Source organism: Mycteria americana, chromosome 1 (assembly GCF_035582795.1).
Source record: "Mycteria americana isolate JAX WOST 10 ecotype Jacksonville Zoo and Gardens chromosome 1, USCA_MyAme_1.0, whole genome shotgun sequence".
NCBI lineage: Eukaryota > Metazoa > Chordata > Aves > Ciconiiformes > Ciconiidae > Mycteria > Mycteria americana.
Window position 1 is genome coordinate 189,234,317 of NC_134365.1, and position 21,859 is coordinate 189,256,175.

The 21,859-nt window shown below is 40.6% G+C and overlaps 1 protein-coding gene across 8 annotated transcripts in view; it reads right to left on the reverse strand.

Annotated features, from left to right (window-relative positions):
* The window catches only part of ENOX1 (ecto-NOX disulfide-thiol exchanger 1), a 397,458-nt gene that overhangs the window by 278,037 nt on the left and 97,562 nt on the right, over nt 1-21,859 (reverse strand). For 3 of the 8 annotated variants that reach the window (XM_075489107.1, XM_075489117.1, XM_075489127.1), the window contains exon 3: nt 16,226-16,303. The exons of the other annotated variants lie outside the window; for them this stretch is intronic. The gene's annotated coding sequence lies outside the window, so the exon portion shown is untranslated. The remainder of the gene's footprint in view (nt 1-16,225; nt 16,304-21,859) is intronic. 8 annotated transcript variants of the gene reach the window in all.

Consider the following 21,859-nt stretch of genomic DNA (forward strand, 5'->3'; position numbering starts at 1 on the left):
ATTCTACCAGGGAAAAAGAAAACCCTGTTAAAAAGTCATATTCGGTAAAACACTACCGCGTATTACACTTTCATTAGCTTTAACTTCATACACTTGGTACTTCTCAGCATCCTCTTTTCAAGCAAGTGACACAGCCATCACATGCTTATGCTAATAAAGCACATGTAATATCCTCTTCCTCCTCGTTTTCTTTTTTCTCTGGGGTCCATATATTAGAAAAGGGATTCTCTAAATGGTGTTTAGAAAAACTTCCAACTGTTTCTGTTTGCTTTCCTTTATCACTGTGCTGAGGTTGCACCCAGCTGATACAGAGGTTCAGGTATTCCAGCTGGGAATCAGACCAAGACACAGCAGTAGAAGCAGCAGTCAGATCCCACCGGCAAGACACAGATTTTCAAAGCTGTTGTGAGTATGAACTCATTTAAAAATATTTTAAGAACCATTTAAATTCATTATAAAAAAGAGTAAGAAAGCTTACCTTACTAACAGCTTTAGGGTCTGTACTATATCTCATCTCTCAGCCTGGATCCCAGATGGTCAGCGCACCAAATTACTATTTGAGTTTTAATTATTCTTGTTATTATATTCAAGATATGTCTGGAGACAAATTATGAAGCTCCTTATGAGTGGCCAGGAAGTAGGCACACATAAAGACTATCAAAAGGCCTTGTCATACCTTGTGTTGTGGCAAGGCTCAGGTCACTGAACTGTCCCATGCAGATCTGCCACGATTAGAAAAGCTGCAGGCAAACAAAGCATCTGAAAAGTCTTTGCCCAGCCAGCATCCATGCATCATGCTCCCTATCAGAGATGTTTCTGGGTTTCTGGGATCTGTGTTTGCTTGCAACACTTTTCAGATACTTGCAGAAGTTTTCAAGCTGGCCAGCTATGGCCTTGGGTGAAGCTGACTACTGAGCTGATTAGAGGTGCTGGCTTGAGTCTTAGTACCATTCTACTTCACATCACCCATACGGAGCGAGGTAAGTGCGGAATGATTGCCCTGCAGATGGCATATGGGATGAAATGCTGCTTCCTGGCATTCCTCCGTTCCCTGATCTTCATCCCACACTCACAACCACAGCATCACATCATTGAGACCATTCATGCACCAGGCTGGGAGTCCTAACTAGCTCCAGGATGCATCAGGGCCAGCAAAATCAGTCACCCCTGAGGAGAGAAAGGGCAGCTTGAACTGTCAGTCTCAGGCAGGGGCAAGCAAACCAGCAGACAGGCACCCACGTCAAAATCTTCTTTGGCTGGTACATTGGCGGTATTTCAGTTGCCTTTGCCATATTATTAATTCATGCCCTCTTCACGCATCATTGCCTGAGTTAGAGTCGCATAGAACCTAAACATACATTAAAAACACTATCACTGCATAAACAGCTCATTAAAACAGATTTAAAATGGGTTCTATAAAACTAAAATAAACAAATCTAAACCAAGGATAGAATGCCCTTAAAATTAGAGATTTGTGCTTGACTGGAGAAAACAAACGAGAGACAGTTCTCTCATTTCAGCCCTACAGATGTGCCTACCCAGCTGTATATCCTGTAACAACTTAAAAGGCAGATCCAACGTGATTCCTCTGTAGGCAAACACTAATCTCCTTACCTTCACAGACAACTGAAAATAAATGGAAGTTGAATATTTGGTAGTTTAGCTAGATTATTCCAAACAGACTCCATTTTCTCTAATTCCACAAAATAGATCCCTTTAAGGATATGCTTATGCGCTCAGCAGTTGTCCTGCGCTTCATCTGCCCATTATGTGAGCTGCAAAGCATGAGACGGAGGCAGCTCCACTCTATAAAAAAGACCAGTTCGATACCTTACTGTAAGACGGTGCCCAGGCTAGGAACGCCTGCCTTGAGGAAACCGATTTTTGTAACTTAGTGGGCATATATGTTACCAAAAAACCTCTGACACTGTGTTTCAGCTTTAGTGCAACTGAAATGACCTGGATTTTACAGCACAATTCACCTCAAAATTCATAGATGTAGAAGCATTTTGAAGTGTTCAGGATATTACAATAAGACAAGAGACTGACCTGTTCCTCTGCCCACTAGGATTGCAAATACAGGATTTGATTTTCTGACAGTATTTTAAAAAAATATTTGTAACTAGACTTACAGATCACAATTAACAGATAAGCAACCTAGCCAAAATAAAGATAGAACATTTAATGCAGCAAGTTCAATATTACATTTAATGCTTTGGAAATCTTCCCTTCTATCTGGCAGCCAGGGTCAACATCTGCCTATTCATCTTTATAGGACAATAAACACATCAGTTCGAGGCATCATATTATATTATTATGGGACTGGCTATCAAAAGGTATGTGGCAACAATAAAAACTCAGAGTATTTACTGCTTAATATGCTTGAGATCCAGCACTTTCCAGCTTAATGCATTATTATTGGGAACATTAGTTTCAACATCTAATTTCCAAGGGACATGAAATGTTCAAACCCAAGTGGAAGAGAAAATGAACTAGTCCAGACCATGAGATTTTGAACAGCAGTTTTAAATAACAGGTTTTCCATTCTAATCTATAATATCTAATGCACAGTCTCCACAATTCTGAAACAAACTCCCGCATTTTGCCTTCTGCTTTCTTACTCATTATCCCATTTTGGAAAGGATGCATCACAAAAATCTTTCCTACAGTGTTTTAAGAAATAAACCATTTTCAGACATTTTAATAGTGCCACAATAAAAGCCACATTTTACAGCATCTATGATATGAGAAATTACCATTTGAATCCTCACAATTTTTTTTAAACCTTCTTTTCCACTGGTACCCTTAGCAAACCACAGTCCTTCCCATTCAAGGGCGAGACACCAAACACAACACGAGAAGAGAAGGAGCAGGAGTTTCCCAGCTCTGTAGCACTGGCATGAATCACAAGGGGAATTTTACGCCTCCCTCCAAACAGATGTCATGGCAGAAGAAGCGGACACACCCTCAGCAGATGGGTCTTCAAATGTCTTGATGCTGACAAAACGTTTCCATGAAATTTTATGTCCGGAATGACCCACTTCCATTTCTCATACAACTGATGCAGTGTCCCAGCAAGCGCTGTTCATCTTTTCCCTTAACTGTTGTCAGCTTTGCAGAATTGGAAAAGGCCTGTTAGGCCAAAAGCACCTCAGCAGTGATCTACCAGTTCAGTGCTCTTCCCAGAAGAAATTCTTCAAACACTGCTACTGTAAAAAGGGATGTTTTCACGCTTGCGTACTGCTTTCAATCTGAACTAAACGTGGCAGATAACAGAAGAGTATCTGTTACCATAGTCAGCGCTATCATTAGGAAATACACTACTCTGAACATCACAAGCTTCTTCTCCCAAATGGTGCTTTTTGGCTTTGTGTTTTTTCATGGGAGACCTGAACAAAACTACTCCTGGTTAGAGACTCTCTCAGAAGTCTGCCACAAGGCTCCTCGAGTCCTGTAGTACTTGAATGCCACAGAACCAACACTGCTGCTGGTAAAAGGGGGAGCAATCCCATTGATGTCAGTGGTGTTTCATCCTTTCACAGCTGATGAGAAGTTGGTATGCGGTGGAGACGTGGAGACACGAAACAACTGCATTGCCATAATTTTCTTGGTCTGTCATGTTCACCCTCCAACTTCAGCACAGGAATTTATCCAGTCTTGGAAGTGGTTGGCGTTTATAGCATTGACTTAGCACACCATGGAAAAGCAACAACCACGGTATATGTGGTAAGTGCGCTATAATGTCTACTTCGACCTCTCATAAACTTGATCCACTGTAGCTGCTGTCTTCAGAAGAGCTGAGACCTCACAATGCAGCTCATATGTAAACATTTCATGAGGTTCTTTCAGTTAATAAAACAGTACCGCAAAAATTAGATTGCTTCTGGCTGCCTGCAGGTATTTTAACAAAATGGAAAAGAATATCCTTCAGCTCACCTGTGAGAGACCCATGTTTGCTCTGTTGATAACAGCCTACGTTTCCTGCCATTCTTGCAGAGCTTGAGAAGATTTGTACCACACTTACTGCCTAAACTCCTTTTGAAGAAAAATAGTACTCAGGTTGCATGAGTTAAAAAACATGAACTTTAAGATAAACCAATCTACATTTAGCCTCTGTGTGAGCCAAACCACATGCTTGGTAGTATGATGTTAAGTATACTGACCTAATTAGAAGCCAATGCTTCTTCTCCACAGCTCCTATCAAGGGAAAAATCATATTCTACCAGATAAAGGTAACTACTGGGGGAGAGGGCAACAAAACAAAACAAAAAAACTCCTGTAAAAACCGTAGTAGAAGTTATTCAATAATTATGCTCTCACTTGGTACAAAAACCCCAAATATCCAGAAAATCGTGATCAACTACTTCATGTAAAACATCTGCTGCATAATCTGCTGGCTAGGTCTTTGATGTTCTGAAAAACACCAGTAACTGTCATAATTAAATCCTCTCTACTTATTCAGCTCCATAGCTCAACTAATATTTCACACAATACCATCAGTATGAAAGCCCACTGATTCTCTGACCTGCTGGTATAATTGGATTAAAATTATTATTTTTGAAGGGAACTATGGCTTGAAGTTTGGTATATCGTAGGGGTTTCCATCCTTCCCTTCAGTCAGCAAACAGCTCTGCTGCACAGCCCGAGGAACATTTGTCTTCTGTGACAAAGCCACGTCCACATTATAATCTTGCATAGTAATCTCATATGATGTCAGAAGTGCTGCTTTACGTCTGGGGAATAATTTGTCTGGATAAATAGAAACCATAAAGCAATATGGAGAAACGTTTTACCAAGGACAAATGTCTTCTTGTGGATTTTTTTAGACTAGTAATAATTAATTCCATGTTCTTTTCTTCCATGGCCCCAAAAGAGGAGTTTTAAATGATGTTATTAAGCCGATGCATTTGTGCTCGTACGAAGGAAGTCAGAAGCCACTGTTTCACATCTGCTGTTTTTCATTTTGTGGTTTCCAATCCCAGGGCTCCTCACTGACTGTGGAGCACCCAGCCCCTCCTGCTTTCTCTTCACTTCCTCTCTACCAAAAATAGGGAAAAAGCCAACCCACATCAATCCATGTTAAAATATATTTAACTTGCACTACTTTGCAAATACTGCTTAACATATTGAAAGCTCTTTAAAAATTTCAAAATTTTGTGCCTCTATTTTTTCTTTTCCAATAAGCCCCTTGGAGACAATATGCTGAAATGTAGTTATTTTTTAAACAACCCTCTGTTGGTGGTGGTAAATATTTAAACAGCATCTTTTGCCAGATTCTCTGCCAACGTGAACTGCCTGGCTCCATCCCATGGGGCTTACAGCCTCAAAAGTGTACTCACCCACAAATGCTGGGGAAAAAAAGGAAGTTAATATAATTGATAAGTTAAAAACTAAACATGCAAGATCAATATCTCTTATGGTATAGCTAGCATCCTTCAGCGTGACTCACATTAATCCAATACGGACTGTACACAGTACTTTCATCTTGAAGAAGCTACAGCATCGTGCAGTCCTAACAACTTTTATAGCATGTCCTTGAAGTGTCCTGTTCCTTTCATCACTGCTGAGAAAATATCACAATCCCTTTACTTTTTCTACCCATAATGATAGGGTGAGCAGTGCTGAGAAAAAAAAAATGCAATCACAATAACAGAGGGAAAAAACATGATTCATGGGCATAGAAAGTAAATCACTAGGAAAGCCTGTCTTGTCCTCCTTTTTATTGTGCTCATAGGTCAAGCAATCTTAATGAAGCCTCCTCCACGTGCGCTTTATTGTTTGCTCTTATATAGAGCACAGTTATTTCAAACTCCTTAGCTATTTTTAAAAGCTATACTAAAAGTCCTGCATGGGTTATACTGGATGTTTGCTGAAGAACTGCTACAATTACAAGTATCAAAGCTAGAGGACAGCACCATGCTCTGCTCTGTGATTTACCTGCCAGTATCAGGTAAAGTTGCATCTGGAAAACTAAGGATGATGATTACTCCCTTCTGAGTAATCCATGTCAGACAGGGAAGGGTGCTGCTCTCTAACTGCCTAACTTCCCTCTGACTTTTAGCATACAAATGAAGGTTGTTCACTGCCCGCAATTGTAGCTGTTTATCTGAATAAAGGTGATAAATTACCCTATTACATTTTCATACACAAATTTGAAGCTGGATTGAAGTCAGGTCAAGAATCTGCTTCAGCGAGTCTTCCTCGCTACATATTTAGTCAGGAACCCTTAGCTGGTAGTAGAAGCAGAGGAGAAAAAGCCTTTGGGCAATGGGGAGGAAAGGGGGAAGAAAGGAGAGAACAAAGGTGCATTTGCAGCAGGGAGACATTACTGTGCTACCTTAATCTGTCTTTCCTGGCTGGTAACGGTTGTTAAAACAAAGTAAACACAGATATCGGTGTGACAGCGTCCAAAATACATTCCTAGCATCCCTGAACAGCCAAACTGAAGTCTTTGCCATTGCATCTTCATTGCCATTGCATCTTCATTGCTACCTGGAGCTCCCCAAACCAGCTAGATGTAATTGCCAGCCTGGAGAAAGCTGCCTTTAAGTGCAGAGCAGATTTACACAGTGCTGGCAGGGGCTTTACCACATTTCCTCTGGCCTTTTTCTCCAGCTCTTGGCAGACTCGTGCCACCTGCTCTCCTTACTTTGCTCCATACTATGCTTTTCTACCTTTTCCCTCAGTTTCTTTTTACCTTTGAGTGACCTTTCTCTCTCTCTTCCTCTTCTGCTGCTCTTCACTGACAGCATAATGGTGATGAAGATGAAACAACTGCTGCATCTGAACATCATTTATGAACTCATTCCCTCCTTCACTCTATTGACAAGGCTAAAGCCCAGTCCCATGCCCTCCCCGCCATCCCAAATACTTGTTCTTCTCCTTTTAGAGAAAAATGTTCTCCCAGACACAGTCTCAAATTCCTAAGACACCAGTATTTACTGGGGAACCCACTTACAGCCATATACAAACAGAACAGATCAGCAAAGAAATATGGGGTATCGAAATATAAATCACTAACACTGATCAGTCAGCAATTTTTTCAGACCACAGTAGAGATAATTCAGAGTGCCTGAAAATAAAAGGTCAGCATGCCAATCTGACCAAGAAACAAATTTAGGTCAAATCCTACCCCAAAATAGGCATACCCATTTCCCACTGAGTCACAGTGTCTGGATGAAAAAATAACTCAAGTTTTAACCTTGTTTAATACTCTGAACAGGAGTGATCCAATAACAACCAGCAAGACCTTTTTGCCTGATGTCCAAAGCAAATGAGCAGTGGGGATTCTCTGCTGGAAATCCTGTCTTTGTTCGACATCTTCTCCAGGGATGTCGAACCTCTTGGGCTTGTGCAAGGTGTGTAACAGAAATAGTTTATACTAACCCAGAAGATCTACGAAGTGAATGGACTCAGTAAAACCCCTAACAGCTGAAGCTGAACCGCTTAAGTGTATTGATTTTATGCAGACCTCTGGAGGTGAAATTCCTATAGAAGTTATAGTACTCAACGCTATTTTTTCTTTTATATATTTTCCTGTTTATGGAGCCATCCATCGAAGACGGGCAGGCATAGTCCATTACATTTTTACTTTACTTTTTTTTCTGAAATATGTTTTTATTATAACAAAAAAACCCCCTTAACTCTGGTCTTATCTGGCTGTTTTGGAAAGTAGATGGGGAACTAAAAGAACAACAGGCCTTTTACGATATCTTCAGACATGCTCCTGGAGAATTGAGTTTCCTTGTGTCTATTCAATCCATCTCCATCCTGACCACCAGGAAGAAACTCAAAACAATGATTTCTTCCTCCCGTCCACACAATCTACCTTCATTTCTACATGCTACTGAAAAAAATAATAACTTTGCATACTTCTTTTTCAGACCAAAAACCTTGCAACATCTTTTTAGGATATGCAAAATACAGAAATGACCCAATACAAATATATTCCAGAACACTAACAACAGAGAGAGTTACGGTGGCAGCTCAGACAATACAGGTTACATTAATAGGAACAGACCATTGTGGTAATTCTCCAGAATTCTGTTATAAAGCCCATTGGCATTTAGGCACCATTTAAAGATATTTATTTTTGATAAATACAATACTTTCTATATAAACCCTGCAAAATTTCCAACAGCAGTAGACAAGAAACACATCTGTTTTCTTTGAACCTGTAAAAATCAGATGCCTTAAGGGAAATAATTGCACCTCTGTTTTTTTCAAATCTTCCTGTAATTCTGAGATTGAATGAATATCTGCTTCATACTTCCCTGGAACTACGTTTCAAATAAACACTCAGCGACAGCTGTTGCCAAGTCTCTCCAGACTATTAAGGACACACCAAGTATTTCTGGACTTCTTTGGAAGGGAAAGATGTGGGTGACACACCCAGAATCACTGAGGGCTTGCATCATTGCTCTGAGCACATTTCCATCACCTCTGGAAAAGTTGGGTTTGTTTGTTGCTGTTTCTTTATTTGTCGAGTCCCTGCTTGTTCCGTTTTTGGCAAAAGGAGTTTTACAGCACACAGGCTTTTGCAGACAGGATTCTTCTTGTTTAAAACTTACTTTCAACTATATTTCATTTGAGAGTCTTAGCCATTTTCTAAACTCCTGCCATCAGCAGGGACCATGCTTTAACAATCAGCTACTATTTACTTTGCAAAACAAGAATGTTTCCAGCAGCATGAAGCTTTGCCCAGAGTCTTACAGGCTCAACCTCTGGCACTTATCTACTCCTTGTTGAGATCTGCAGCAATGCAATATGTCTTTCCAGCTCGTTACTTCAGATTACAATGGACAGAATACAAGTTGCTTCAAGTTTTATCCAGATTTTAGCACGATTTTTCCATTTAATTTTTTTAATTCTCCTTATGCACATTTAAAAAATTGTATTTCTTAGGTAGGGTGGGTCTAAGAAACCCTAGAAGCCCAGCTCGCATTCTATAACTACCTGCAGGCAGCTGGAACGGGTGCCAGTTGCATTTGGAAGTATTGTTACAGGCAGCAATAGGTTCAGAGAGAATGGGGCCCGCATCCAGTCAAAGCAAAGGGCTTTCGGGAGAAAGAATGCTATTTTTCCATCCCCAGAAAGACTCCAGCTCTCTAGTCTCCTTGCTGTGTAATGCTACTCCTGCCATTTCTGACAGCTCCAGGGCTCCTTTCACACCCTGTCCCACACTATTCCTGAGCCGTGGGTTCAGGATTTCATTTCAATCCACTTGTGCTCTCTTCCTTAAAAGTATCATTAAAGAACCTACGTGGGAGAAGCCCATTTAAATCCATCTACGTTCAACAATGGCAATAAAAAATGATTGCATGGTTAAGCTTATAGAAAGCCAAGCACAAGACCTGGGCCAGTATTCTTTTAATCAAATAATTGCTATTCAGGCGAGACTTTCTGTGCAACAATTATTTCTTTTAAAAAGCCCAAAAAATACTTGAATGAACTCAAGCACTTGAATGACTTTATTTTATGCCCATCATAATATTATATTACAAATATATTGGAATATTTCTTTAGCTTTGTATATATTTTCTTTTCTAATCATACCACTAGAAAAATAATACCACACTCCGGGATAAAAGAAAAACACTGTTATTGGAAAGAAGCTTCTTCTTTAGCTTGCCAAGCAGCTACCAGCCTTCCAAGCAGCAGAAACAGCATACAGTAGGGTTGCTATACAACATAATCAGTGGGACTTGAATTGCTTTGCCATTTCCAAACGTATAATGACTGTTCTGAAATGACCGTGTTTTGCATGAGGATTTGAAGGGAAGCAGGTGGCTACTAACAACAGTAAACATCATGCTGCTGTTAGGGATGGGGTAGGAGGAAGGCAGGAGCCTGATGGCAGAGTATTTCGTTTCCTCGTGACCATCTCAGACAAGGACTTGCAGGGGGAAAAGACAGCTCTGCTGTGACACATGATCAGTCCACTGAAACTCTAGTCTCCGAAGGTTTTTACCTTTTTAAAACATGGTAATAACTATCTGGCCAGATTGATTTCTTGTTTTCCCCTGATGATTTCATTGTAATAAAATTTCACACAGAGCGGTACTATGTGTGAAAGGTCACCAAAGACTTTTGTAAGAACTCGTTGAATTTCAGGCACTACAGAGGAAAGAAAAGAAAAGAGAGAGAGAGAGAAAGAAAGAAATTTGAGGTTATTTACTTGTCGCTAACAGGCTTGGATTACTTTCTGAGTATAATGAAATCCATCATACCATCTAGACATGACAGTGTCTACGCTTCATCAAAATATTTGTAAATAGCAGCCTCTTTTATCTAGAGAATGGATCAAATTCTGCTCACTACGAGATAATTTCAGAAAGATTTTCCAGAAGGAGGATGCTCTCAGACACCACAAAATACAGCTTGCCTGCTCCGCTCACATTTCAAATTGCCCAGTCTAAACACTATCAATAAAATCAAATATATATACACAAACATATATATAGTTCCTTTGGAAAGAAAGAATTGCAACAGCCCGGCTCCGTTAACCAAGAGTGTATTTCCTGGAAAAATCCCACTAATTCTAATTCCCATCACCAAAACCCTGCCCTTACCGAAGGGAAGGACTGCAGGGTTGGGAAATAATTCATAAAGAAATTCAACCACACCATTGGCGAGAGGTGAGCTGCATGCTCTCCTCTTCCACCAACACGCCGATGTGGTTCTTTTGGTTAATTAACTTAAGCCGGCTGTCATTTTTCTGGGGATTGTGCCCATTTGTGTAGACCACCAAGATTACAGAATAGCACAAACGTGTCCAGCAACGTGCCCTTAACAGGCATTTACTTGCCAAAACTTGCCAATTCTATTCTCAGTTAGAGTTAGGAGAAAGCATTTGTGTTTAAATGGAAAAACGTATTAATAGCTTCCCTGTTTCTTCTCCTCTGCAGGCTAATGTACTCCAGAAAACAGATTTTTTTTTTTCAAAAGAGTAGGAATATATCTGGAAGAGCTCCTTGTTAAACTACTGGCTACACACAGATAATACCGTCCTGGGGACAATTTTCTCCTGCTACTTTTAATGTGAAGTAGCATTTTCAAAATCATTTTGTCAGACAGCTCTTCCACAAGGGAAGAGCTTGAATTCTGATGGCCCCGAAGTAATAGTAGTATTGCCTTTGCTGTAGAGCCAGCTCTGCAAGATACTAAATGTCCTTGACTTTCATTATTTAAAAGCGCACCTTTCCTGGTAGGATTTTACACTAAAAACAATCCCTTTAGGAATGCAGAGGACCCAGTTGGAATCCAGAAATAATAATCCTAATGATGTTAATAATAATTCTAATAATGAGTAGTTTATTGAGCTTAGCAGAATTTTACCTTACAAAAGAAGATGTCCCATATCTCAACTTATGTAGCACAGTAGCTACATTTCAGCCCTGACGTGGTCAGGCAGTTGGACTAGATGGTCGTTGTAGGTCCCTTCCAACTGAACTATTTTATTCTAGTACACCAGCAACCATCATTATCAGTGCTCCCATTTAAGAGACAGGGAAACCAGAACGCAGGCCAATACCGTCATCGCCCAGTGGAAAGTCAGAGGATGAGTTGGTGGTAGAGCAAGTAAAAAATGCCCAAACATTTTAACTCTGGGCTTTAGCTGGTACACCAGTGTGCCTCCATACTGAAACACAAGACTGCTAATGTTTTGAGCGGGAGTAAGGATAGAGGGTCTCAGTCATAACCCATATCCGAAGGCAGTACAAAAGGAAGAGCGGTGACAGAAATAATGGTGCAAAATTGCTCTGGAGAAAACTTAGCCTATCAAAAGAAAATCTAGCAGGCAGGAATCTCTGGACGCGCTGGGTTGGATTCATCAGATAAAATATCACTGTCCACATCAAACCCAGTCAGCTCAGGCTCCTTTCATACTCATCAGATAGAAACTGGCACATGTTGATGTTAAGTGCTTGGTCAAGTGCACGTGTTCATTAATCCCAGGGCAGGAAATTCTTCTCCTAAAACAGGGCGAGAAACTTCATCTCCTTCACAAGCAGACATCTACAGTCCTTCAGTGGGCAGCCAATATGGACCAGCTAAAATGTAGATGAAGATACAGACCTCAAGAGTCAGCTGGGATATACAGCAACTCCTATTTGAAGGCCAGTATTGCTATTTTGTAAGTAACAACTATTCTATCAACTGATGAACAGTAAAGATTGGCAAACAAGGGAAGAGTTCCCAATTACTTTTTCTTACACCTTCAGATATGCTAATACAGCTAACTTATGGCATGTTGCCTTTTAGCTTTTTAAACTCTTTTGTTACTCTTCTGTTTTTGTATGCTCCCATTGTGCATTGCATAAGGATCACTTATCCAGTCAGGAGAAGGCGGGGGAGACTGATGAACCTCCATTAAAATGGAAAACATGAGCCCGGAATACTTCATGTTAAGCATAGAGAGAAATTTGTTTTCTGATGAGAAATAAAACAGACCCTTGAACTTAAAAGTCAACGACAGAAAAAAACTGCATGAAGATATAATTTATAGTAGTAAAAGAAAGTTATTCAGGAGTCAATAATTTTTCAAAAGGATTAACAGAGCATATGCAGCATTACCCATAATGAGATAGGAGTATGGGAAGCTCAATTTGCATGCTATTTAGATTCAACAGATAGTTACACTGTTGATATCTAAAGTGCTGTTGTTGTGACAGTAAAGGTAGAGGTCCTGTACATCCTCTGAAAATTAATACAGTTCAGAGGAAGTGGTAAAAATTGCAATCCTTTTGGTATCTAGTGGAGTTTAAACTATACAAGAAGGATGGTCCTTTAGACAACTAAATTTCCTTTTTATCATCAGGTCACGGGGGCTGGCTAAAAAAGGCATCAAGCTAACTTTTTGAATTCAGATCTATCTACCTCTGGGATTCAACCAGGACTTTAATGCCAAATGGAAAACAGTAGGTAAGCATGAAAGCTGAAGTAATTTATCACTGCTATCTTTTCAACAGATAAGCATTTCTTTGTTTGAACAAATACACATTACAGTACATGAAAACAAAAATGTTTTGAACAGCACAGCTTCCATAGGGCTTCTACATAATGAAATTTCAGAAAACATTCAGTATAAAAGTTTTGGTGCACAAAGAAGATTATTAATTTTCCTTCCACATGACAAATAGATAAATACCTCTACGCGAAACACAATTTTAAGTACCATACACTATTCAGGTTCATATTTTTCAATGCTTCAGAAAGCACAAAGAGGTGTACTTAAATTACTAATTTCTCAGCATATAAAGTTTAAAAAGCCCAAACAATTCAATTGAAAACCAGTTCAGTTGATAAATAATAACAATTGTTTTTCCCTAGACTGTCACTTACAAACCCAGCGTTGATTCTGAAACAACCTGATTTCTTTCCATCTCATACATCATTACCAGTCATAATGATTCCTCAGATCCTTGTGCTGCAACCGCACTGTCTTGTATTTGTGCTGTCAGCAGCAGCCGTATCACCAATCTGTGTTTCCTTTTTGGTCATCTCAGCGATTAATCGATGGGAATTTAGCGTACGGCTCTTTGGATGGTGCATGGCCCATTCTAATAGCTTTGGCTCAGCAAGGTAAACAAGAACAAAGAGCTATATAGTCCCTTCTCATCCCCCAATGCCTATGAGGGAAAAATACAATTACAAATGACATACAAAATCCAGCCACCATGAATAACAAGAAGTAGAAAAGAAGGTGTTTGAATTTGTACCTATCAGATAAAATGTACTAGATTCTAATATATACTCAGCTGGTTTTTAAAAGCTGATAAAGACGATTGGAATCTGGAAGCATTCGTATTAGAGGAAATAAATTATTATGTGGGTTTTCTCTTGTTTTCTACGTGATTAATTAAAGGGAGCCAGGTATCTATTGTGTTTTGACACTAGTGTCAGATGTGACTGCTGATACACTGATCCAACAGTCTATCAATATGGAGAAGAAAAAAAAAGCAGCTCTAAGTAGAACTAGAGTTTATAGCAAATCAAACCCACTGTTTGTACCAAATGTTTACATGAACATAACAAATTTGCAGAAAGATAGAAAGGGGGTTGCCCGATCAACCCTTTGCCTGCCACAGCTAGTGGCTATTGGAAGGGAAAGGAGATGGGTCCTCTTAAGAATAAAGGCAAGCACAGACAATAAGGAAAAAGGTAAGGCTGTCTGTAGACAGGAAAGAAGAAAAGAATCTTTTCTAATGGGGAAAGAAGAAAAGTCAACAGAAAGGATCCTAGAGGTTCTTCACTGAGTTGTTGAATCTTCGAGGAAGAGAAAGAACTTACATAGGAGCAAAGAAAATGCCTTTGGAGAAAGAATGGACTTTACAATGGGAAGGAAGCCCCAGGGAAGACCAGGAGCTAAATGTGGAAGCCAGATACAAATGAAGCTAAATCAGTGAGAGGAACGAGGAGCTGCAGAAAGGCACAGCATCTCCCCTGTTTTATTTCCATGTTCACAAAAGCAACGTAGAAAGTCGCTTTGCTTTAAAAAAGTAAATGTCTAGTCCAGGCTAGCAGCCCTTGCACATCTCATATGGCATTTCACACTGTGGTAACTTCCCTTTGCCCTGGGCCTCCAAAACTAATTAGCGCTGGTATTCAAACTTTAGGGTAGAAGGGGATCACTGAAAAAGACCCTTCCTCTTCCAGTCCTTTTAAGACTTCTTGATTAGAGAACATCTTTCCTGCATGCTTCAATTCTTATAGGGATTCATAACCGAGTTTTTAGCTTATGCCCTCCAGAGCAGACAGGATTCAAGAAACTCAACCCAGGGGATGGCAAGTTTGTCATATGCTTCTTGAGATATTCACTACTTACAAGTGTGGTGAAGTGTACATTATTCCATGAATGATAATCCCTTGCTCCTCGGGGAAAGATGGTGAGAAGACAGTTTTTGGTCTAACATGACACAGTTCTGCACACCTGAACAAGCAAAGCCTAGCACAATCCCAAACCAGTCTGCAAAGAGGCAAGAGCAGCTCTGTAAAGAAGCCTTCACCAAAGAGCAATCTAGGAATGACAAGTGGATGGATGGATGGATCTATGGCTGGGCAATATCCATGTTAGAAGCAAGAAGTTCTCGACGTTTTTTTCCCTTTCACATTTTCAAAAGGATGATGTAAAAATTAATGTCTGCTGAAGTGGTGGCAAGGAGAACTGCAAGAAAGATGATGATGTGGCATAATGAGGTTACAAAACAGTCAATGATACGTCTGCAGTGTAAGAAAGTTATATAATCATTTTCCGAGTTGCCTGTATCCACTCTCAAAGAAATGTAGTCTCTACTAAGAGAATGTATCGCAGCAAGTCCCCTCGCTGATTTAGGATGGTAGCATTTACCTTTCCTTATAAGCCATCAGAGAGACAATTGTATATTGCGTAAATACAGTGGGGACATGGATTAATTTCAAACCTATCACATAATCTGATGAGATTTCCCTTGAGAACTCCTAACACATTGCAGCACTGTGAGCATTATTTCCATACTTATTGGAAATAACATCTGAGCCCAGGCAAGGCACAATATTCCCTCTGAGAGTTGTCATGACAGTAGTGGAATTAATACTTATTGTCACTGTACACATTGAGGGTCTTTTTGGCATTATTAGCATGTACCCCAAATAGTATTTAAATCTGTGATGATACAGTATACCATACAACAGCATCATCTGGGGCCTCCTAAATTTGGACCTACATTCCTTGCTACATATAGTGAACGCAAGTCAGATTTCACCTGCATTTACGTAAGGCTGATACAACTCCATCATCTTCAGTAGTCGACCTCCTGGCTCATGCCAGTATGGAACCAGAACTGGAGCTGTGATATAACAGAAGTATTCAATATCCTTTTAAGAGGCAATTTATTAATAAGCTAGACCTTAATCACAATGAGCTGTGGTGCTAGTTGTCATAGTTTAGAGGATGAGCAAGAAGCTTTATTTTTTTTCTTGCAGTTAAATTCATTCACTCTTATTATGGAGTTACTTATTTATTTTAAGTGTTCTCCAGCTGGTTGCTGTTACCAGATGTGGACAGATCCCTTTGTGCTTCACTGTGAAACTAGCTATGCTGGCATATTTGGATGTATTGAAGACTCAGCTGTATTATAGTAATTTTTAGACTGCCAAGATATTCTCCTGCAAACTTTTACCCAACGTTTCTGGTTTATTTTTGCAAGCAAACTTTCTCCATTTCTAGTTGATCTGTTTCTCTTACCTGATTCATTCAAGGATGCTTGTAACACTGCAATTTGTCACCACGGAAACAACTGTTCGGTCACTATAGCTGATGTCACTGAATGAACCAAGTAAGAAAATCATGGAAATGATTTAAAAAAAAAAACACAAAAAAATCAAACAACCAAACAAATTCAGCAACAATTTGGAACAACCCAGAAAGAAATTCAATTGAATGTGATGACTTAATTTCAGTTTTCAAAATTGCAGGGGGTTTTTAAACATTTTATGTTTCTCTGTGGGTGGCAGCCACTGAGTAAAATCCAGTAAAATGGGTTCTAGCAAGCCCATCTCGTACCCATCTCACAATGAGATTGTTGCAGCTTCAAACCCATCTCTGCCAAAACTTTCATGGGAAGCTGAGGCACGGCAGACTTCTCCCCAAGGGCATGCTGAGACCTGACTTGTCTACTTAATTAGCCAGTTAACCATTCTAGCCAAAAAGGCTGAACATGCAGCTGTCTGCAAACAGCCTGCCGTTGCCCAGCAGCTTTAAATATTCTCTCTCTCTCTCTCTTTAACTAGCTCCATTTTCCTGACAGAAATAACTGTAGGCCAGAAATCTCTTCAGCTGTTGTTCCCTACCCGTGTCAATGCTACAGTGATGTCTATTTTATGGATCAATGTTGAGTTTCATCCAGGATTTTGTAAAGCTTTGGGGGAAAAACCTTGGGAAGGGAGAGATACTATTTCATAATCCAGGGCAGCCTTTTGGAGATTTACCCATAACTCAAGTGCAAATGCAGGATAACCGCATTTTTCTTTAAATAATATATTTCTGTATTTAGCAGGAATGTTGATAAACCCATTTAAGATTTTGGCTAACTTACAAATTTCTTACGTATTTCTTGTAGCTACTATTAACACACAGCTAAAAAATGCCATTCCAAGGTGATTCGAACTTTAGAAACAATAATAAATCATATTTACTGTATTATCTTAATGTCTTCATAATTTTGTCACATTTTGCATTAAAAGATAACCTCGACTTTATTTCTTAAATAATATCATTGATGCTGACTTAGAAGCAGCCACTTTCATCACTATCACCCATTAAATCTCTGGGGGATTAAACTTAAGGAGACACTCTTGCAAAAAAGAAGTGCCTCTTTTATAGCCTTACTAATTAAATGTAATTAATTTACTAGTGCCCTGGAATTGCAGGTATTAAAAAAATAATAAAATCCCCAAGCATTTTTGCTTTGAATGGGATAAATTCTACAATCACTCTTTCCTTTTAGGGAAAATACAGAGGAAATAATATTAGGTGACAGTGAAGTTCACCCCAGCAGGTCGACTGCGATTGTCAGGATTCATTAGCATGTGTGTGACTAGTAAATAATTGAGTTAATTTTAGGTTGAGTGACATATTTAGAAAACTACGAATCACCTTATTTTGTGAATTTAATCAACCTTTGCTCTTCCCCGGATAGTTCAGCATCACCTGCAATATTCAGTTGGAGCTGACTCTTTACTCTGCAGCCCTCACAAATGCCAGTGGTTTGCAAACTTTCAAGACCATCAGCTGTATTAAATGCCGGTCCCCAGCAAGGAGTTCAACACAAATAAAAACAAAAATGAAAAAAACCAAGAAAGCTGAAGAGGAGGCTTTCTTTAACTGAAGTTTTTGCCACATTGATGCTAAAATCTCAATTTGCTTTCTCTCTAAGAATAAAAATGCTAAAGTCCACAAAATACTAATGGAGAAAGATTACTTCTCTGGAAACTTTCCAAAAAAATAGCTCCCGTTCAAAAGATTTAGTCAATCCTCGAATGCTTCTTTGTGACACTGTTAGCCCAGTTAAATCACATTACAAAAACAAAAATTGCACTGCATGTGGATCTTCCAGCTCTGGCTTCTGAAAAAGGCTATTTTCAAAAGCAGGAAACATCTTTTTAAAAGTTTAGCTTTATTTGAAAATAAGTCACAATTCCTAGCTAATGTGAGTTATTCATTTACTTTTGATCAGATGTCTTCTGATCTCTTAGCACGAAGTTTCTCTTCATTTCTGAAAGACATTCTATTAGCACTAGATTTGATATTGAACGTGACAACATTTAAGTAACACAGCGGGCTTTATTATGTAAAATTTAAGCTGTGAAGATGTGCACTTGCAAAAAGCGCAATTACTCTTCAGTTTCGTATTTTGAATATGCAAACAAGTTGCTTGTGGATTACTGGCAGCTACAGCTTGGGCTCTGACACCGAACTGTTTGTTATTAATACGCAAAGCAATTAATGTAATTATAAATATGGGGAAGAAAAATATCAACACTATTTACATTAGTTAGTTACTAGGAGGTAAAATGCTTTATCAGCTATAATACAATACAAATTGCTGCAAAGCGTTTAATACAATTATAACATGCATATATTCAAAGCACCGCAGTTTATATTCTAGGTCTGTCCTCCTGGGATCAATTTATGATACTCTATGCTGGGTATCTTGTCTTGACAAAATAACGGTACTTTGTTCCCATGTTGCTACATTTGGCTATCGCACACTTTATGCACGGGCAGGATTACAGACCCAATCATTGCGCAGTGAATAGCAATCCCCATCACTGGGATGCACAGGGACGGGAAGCAGAAGGCGTGATTAGTATCTATACAGAAAGCACCACACATGAGTGTGCACCTGCCTCTCCAATTCGGAAACATTTTCCTCAAGCAAACACAGTAAAAAGGCATAACAGAATCAACAGCAGATCGTATCCACTTCTTTACTGTTGGCATTGGTTTCTTGAGTGTTCATATTAAAAAGCCCACTCAGACGTTTACCACCTTCACCCCATGCATGCATGGCACGTAGTGACAGCCAGCAACTCTGCAATGGAGCTTCAGGAGGTCTAAAGAAAGGATTCCTGCAGGTGACAGCCAGCTAGGTGAGTACTGTAAGGTGGACAAAACACACTCACATCGTAAGGGGACTGCCGCTTTATTAAATACTCAAAGTCATTAAGCCATTTAAGCAGAAAGACTGCCTTCATTTTCCTTTGTTTTCCTGCATTTGGAATTAAATTTCTGTTCAGAATTACCGGTGTTATAAACAATACCGAATCTGAAACAAGGCTATTTCAAAGCTCCTTATTAGTGCTTTAATTTTTAAGTCTGACAGTTGTGTAACATGTTACTGACGTCCTCAATTAATAACACCATGTGTTACTTGGTTACATACGGCATGTTTAGCAGCGTGACTCAGCCACGACTGTTCCAGTGAATCAGAAGATGACATTGCTCCCGGGTTCCCAGGTACCAAAGTGGCATCCTTGTAATCCCCTATTGTAAACACACATTTTCTAGCACTGCAAAGGGAGACAAATGGTGGCGATGCCAAGCCAGTTCAGAAAGGGGAAGCATTTTAATGCATAACTTTTTTGCATAACTTTGATAAATAGAAGGGACAACACAGCAGAGACGCACGTTACTAAATACGGCGCAGTGCCTAGACGGGGAAGCAAATTAAAAATGAACAGGGAACCACTAAAAGCTGACACCTTCTCTAACCAAACCGAATTGCTACTGCCCCGTCGGTACTGGCTGATGCACAGCCCTGCTTTGTTTCCCAGCTGCTCCGTGGGGCTGCTCCAAAGCTCACCGAGAGAAACAGTCCTTTTCGGATGAAGCCTCGAGTAAGAACAAGAATAGACGAAACATCTGTATGTAACTCCTGGCTCAGGGCTAGCTGAGGGCTGTTACAACCCCAGCTTTTTGCTGGAGCAGCCTCAAGGCTGCTCCGACATTCTTCCCTGCAGGCCATGGCCCCAAGGAGCCAACAGAGTGGTTAGAGCCCGCTGTTTCATCCATGTTCCCCTCTCCTCTGAACGGAGCTCCCTTGCTCAAGTACTCCAGCAAGGAGCTGTTTGAGGAAACAGCTGTTCACACCCACCACTGTCCACTGTGGTGTACAACCTTTCTGGTTGTAAGGGGGGGAAAACAGCCACCCTGCACCTCCGGAGGGGTCTTGTGAGCCATACACACCTGCAAGACTACCAGCCACCTTCCTCCCCGCTACGTCAGGCCACGCAACGCCTTGGGTGACCCAGCTGCAGGGGACAGCCAGGGGACTGCCTCCCCGGTAGGCGACCGCTGCCCGCTGTTAATCGACGGCAACGCCCGTGCAGCAGTGCCCAAGGGCTCCGTGCCCCGCACGGGAGCTTTGCCGTACGGACCGAGGAGGCACAACCCTTCCAGCTGAACTTCCCAGCTTCTGCCTGCTTGTCACAATTTAACGTTAGTTTCTGTGTTTAATGTTTCAGATTTGCGTGTAGTTTAAAAAAAAAATAAGTTGGAGCATGCCAGTTATTTCTCCAAGGTTTCAGAACACAAACTTTGCAGTTCTTCTGCTGTTTGGCATAGGCTGCCACAGATGAAAGACAGATCTCTGTCCGCCAACGTTTAAAAAGGACCAGATTTTTTTGTTTAGAAATTTTAGCTGTTTAGCACTCCCAGTCGTACAGTCAGCCAGACCAACCCTTCCCTCCGTAACAAGTGCATACACAAATGAACAAGGGAGACCATTGCCTGCACAGGATTCACGCACGCAGAGACGTCCGCAGTGCATTGGGACGGCCTCAACGGTTCATTTTGGAAAGAAAGGGGCCAACATTTTCTAACCTGGCTTGGAAAGCTCTGAAACTCACGTACCTTTCTACCAAAAGGGAGCTCATTTACTGAAAGGGAAGGAAAGCAAGGTTGCCCAGCAGCCATTTCAGCTAACGTCAGCCAGGAAGATTTGCTATTTCTGAGTCCTTCCAACCCAAACATCTGAAGGAAGTTGTTGAATTGGTGCACGCTCTTGCTAAATCGGCCGTGCTCCTTTCCCAGCTGACGGCTGCCGATTTAGACTGACCTCAAATCCTCCAGCTTCTTCCCCCCAGAGTTACAGTCGTTCTCTGCCATCGCAACTGATCTTTCACAAAAGTTTCCGCACCTTCCAGGCTCATCACAACAACCCTTCGAGCGTAAGCCGAAGCCAACTTGACACAACAGATTTCGTTTTTCTCTCGGAGGCACACATATGCCACAAAGACTGCAGTTCATCACCTACGCTTTTCAAATGTTGCTGAGCACGCCCAAGTGGGATAGCACTTTTGCAAACAGGGCAGACAGAGCTGCTGCTTCTTTTTCTTCACCCTTTTTTTTTTTTTTTCTTTTAAAGTAAAAAGTTGCTTAAAGCAAGTCTGTTTGAGGTTAAGTTCACAATTTGCGCTCAGTGAGCTGTCTTGTGCTGTGTCCAAAACCGGCACAGAAACACTGTCGCCTTTTCCTGGAATCCTGTGCACAGCCTGGGCAATGGGGCTTCCTCTTCTGCTCCAGCATCCCTTGCGCCTGAATACTTCAGGGCTTGAAGATTTCTTCCTTATGCAGAAAGGTGATGCTACTGGGTGGTGCCTGCATGACTGTGTGCATGCAGGGAGAAGTTTCCAGGAGCAACAGAAAGTAAGCTGTGCCATAGAAGTCCTACAGTGCTTACTGCTTTCTTCCCTTCTGCATGACGTCTTGGGAAAAAATCAGGGAGAAAATGCATGCTGACAACTGACAGGCATCGGGCAGTGTCTTGAGGAAAGCAGGGAAATGTGCTACACCCCCCGGGCAAGGGCACCGGTGGCG